Source organism: Microtus oregoni, unplaced genomic scaffold (genome assembly GCF_018167655.1).
Source record: "Microtus oregoni isolate MIOR12 unplaced genomic scaffold, Mior012 000004F_ref0000308, whole genome shotgun sequence".
Taxonomy (NCBI): domain Eukaryota; kingdom Metazoa; phylum Chordata; class Mammalia; order Rodentia; family Cricetidae; genus Microtus; species Microtus oregoni.
The window spans coordinates 7,316,013-7,318,942 of NW_024543063.1; the positions used below are offsets into that span (position 1 = coordinate 7,316,013).

A 2,930-nucleotide genomic window follows, 5' to 3' on the forward strand; every position below is an offset into this window, starting at 1 on the left:
CAGACAGCATGAAACAGCCTTTTATTTATCAGAAAAACCATCCCCTGGGTCCCGGTGTCAAACTGTGCGTTTCTTATTAATTTTTCTTGAATTGTTGTATTCACTGGCATTTGCATGACTCCCAGAGATGAACAGAGGGATTGTGGATACGTGTGTAATATAAACCCTTCAAACCCGTAAACACATGGCCTCTTCTTTTGTTTTCTCAAAAATCTATCTCTAAGGTTTTGATATCTCAAGGCTGAATTTAGAAACAGTTAAGGATCTTCCTGAGTGGTGCATCCAATGTCTGATCATCCTCTCTCTCTCTCTCCTAAGATAATTTTTTGAAAACCTGGGAAGTAATTGTTGGCTTCTCTAGTAACTTAACTGAGGTATAGTTTATAAGAAAATCTTCCTATCTAGCAGGAGGGTTCAGTAAAGAACAGAACAGACACACTTCCATCTCCTCTTTTAATAGTTCATCTAGATGGGTGCTCGCATCGGCAGCACATATGCTAAAATTGGAATGGTACAGAGAAGATTAGCAAGGGCCCTGTGCAAGGATGACACGCAAACTGGTGAAACATTCCATTTTTGAGGAGAAGCATGAGTAGCAATGTGGCAAGCCATGATGACCGCAGTGACCTCCAGAAATCATCTGACCACCGGAGCCTCAGCCACACCAACATCAGGAAAAACGACCACCTGAGCCCTGGGATGTAGGCACCTGGAGGAATAAACACAGAAGGCTCTCCTCTGCCTACAGCTGAAGAGTAATCACCAAAGCCATAACCCCCAACTACACCAATTGGAGGAAAAGTGACCCCCTGAAACAAGGCTCTACCTGTTCCGATTGGAGGAAGAGATGGGTAGACAACAGGGTAAAAATACACTATATAATATTAAGAGCTAGACAGAACCACTAGAAACTAGTGGTTCTACAACAGCAAGACCTGAACATCCCAATGCAGATGAAGCAGAAGAAAACAATCTTAAAAATAACTTAAGAGAGATGATTGAGACTCTTAAGGATGAAATGAAAAGTTTCCTAAAGAAATGAAGGAAAAGATGATCAAAAAATGTAAGAAATCAATAAATCCCTTAAAGAAAACCAAGAAAAAGCAATCAGACAGGTGAAAGAAACAGTTCTAAACTTGAAAACTAAAATAGAGACAATAAAAAAACACAAACTGAAAGAAATCTGGAAATGGAAAATCAGGGTAAATGGTCAGGAATTACAGATGCAAACATAAACAACAGAATACAAGAGATGGAAGAGAGAATCTCAGGTCTTGAAGATACGATAGAGGAAATAGATTCATCGGTCAAAGAAATGCTAAATCCAACAAATTTTTAACACAAAATATCCAGGGAATATGGGACACCATGAAAAGACCAAATTTACAAATACTAGGAATTGAAGAAAGAGAAAAAGTCCAGCTCAAAGGCACAGAAAATATATTCAACAAAATAATAGAAGAAAACTTTTCTAACCTAAAGAAGGATATGCCTACGAAGGTACAAGAAACTTACAGAACACCAAATAGACGGGATCAAAAAAAAATGAACTCCCCTTGCCACATAATAATCAAAACACTGAACATACACAATAAAGAAAGAATATTAAGAGCTGAAAAGAAAAAAAGGCCAACTAATATATAAAGGTAGACCTGTCAGAATTACACCTGACTTCTCAATAGAAACAATGAAAGCCAGAAGGTTGTGGTCAGGTGTTATTCAGACACTTAAGAGACCACAGATGCCAGCCCAGACTACTATATACAGCAAAGCTTTCAATCAAAGGTGACAGAGAAAATAAGATATTCCACAAAAGATCCATATTTAAACAATAACTAGCCACAAATCCAGCCCTACAGAAAGTACTAGAAGAAAAACTCCAATCCAAGGAAGTTAGCTACACCTACAAAAACACAAGCAATAGATAATCCAAGCCAACAAATCCCAAGGAAGAGAAACACACACACAGCACCACCACCACCACCACCACCAAAAACAAAAATAATAGGAATTAGCAATCACTGGCCATTAATATCTCTTAATATCAATTGACTCAATTTGCCTATAAAAAGACACAGGCTAACAGATTGGATACGAAAACAGAATCCATTTTTCTGCTGCATACACGAAACACACCTCAACTACAAAGACAGACAATACCTCATCTTAAAGGGTTAGGAAAAGATTTTCCAATAAAGTGGACCTAAGAAAAAAGCTGGTGTAGCTATCCTAATATCTAACAAAAAGACTTCACATTAAAATTAGTCAAAAGAGATAAAGAAGATCATTTTATATCCTCCACAGGAAAAATCCAACAAGATAAAGTTTCAGTTCTGAACAGTTATGCCCCAAATACAAGGGCACCCTCATTTGTAAAAGAAACATTACTAAAGCTTAAATCACACATTAAGTGCCCCACACTAATAGTGAAAGACTTCAGTACCCAACTTTCACCACTGGACAGTCTGCCAGACAGAAACTTAATAGAGAAATAAAGGATCTAAAAGATGTTATCACTCAAATGGGATTAACAGACATCTATAGGACATTTTACTCAAACACAAAAGAATACACCTTCTTCTCATCCCCTCATAGATCCTTCTCCAAAACTGCCCACATACTCAGTAACAAATCAAATCTCAACAAGTACAAAAAAATTGAAATAACTCCAAGTCTTATCAGATAATCATGGTTTGAAGTTAGAATTCAGCAACAACACTAACTGCAGAAAGCCCAGAAACTTGTAGAAACTGAACAGTGCTCAACCGAATCACCACTGGGTCAAGGAAGAAATAAATAAAGAAATTAACGACTTCCTAAAATTCAATGGAAATGACCACACAACATACCAAAACTTATGGGACACAATGAATGGGACACAATGAAAGCAGTATTAAGAGGAAAGTTCATAGCACTACAATAAAGAAGCT

At 37.3% G+C, this 2,930-nt stretch overlaps 1 non-coding gene across 1 annotated transcript; it reads left to right on the plus strand.

Moving 5' to 3' along the window:
• The first annotated feature begins 473 nt into the window (after positions 1–473).
• On the plus strand, positions 474–580 carry LOC121447700. The gene has a single exon (XR_005974228.1). It is a non-coding gene; the product is annotated as a U6 spliceosomal RNA (small nuclear RNA).
• The last annotated feature ends 2,350 nt before the right edge of the window (positions 581–2,930 follow it).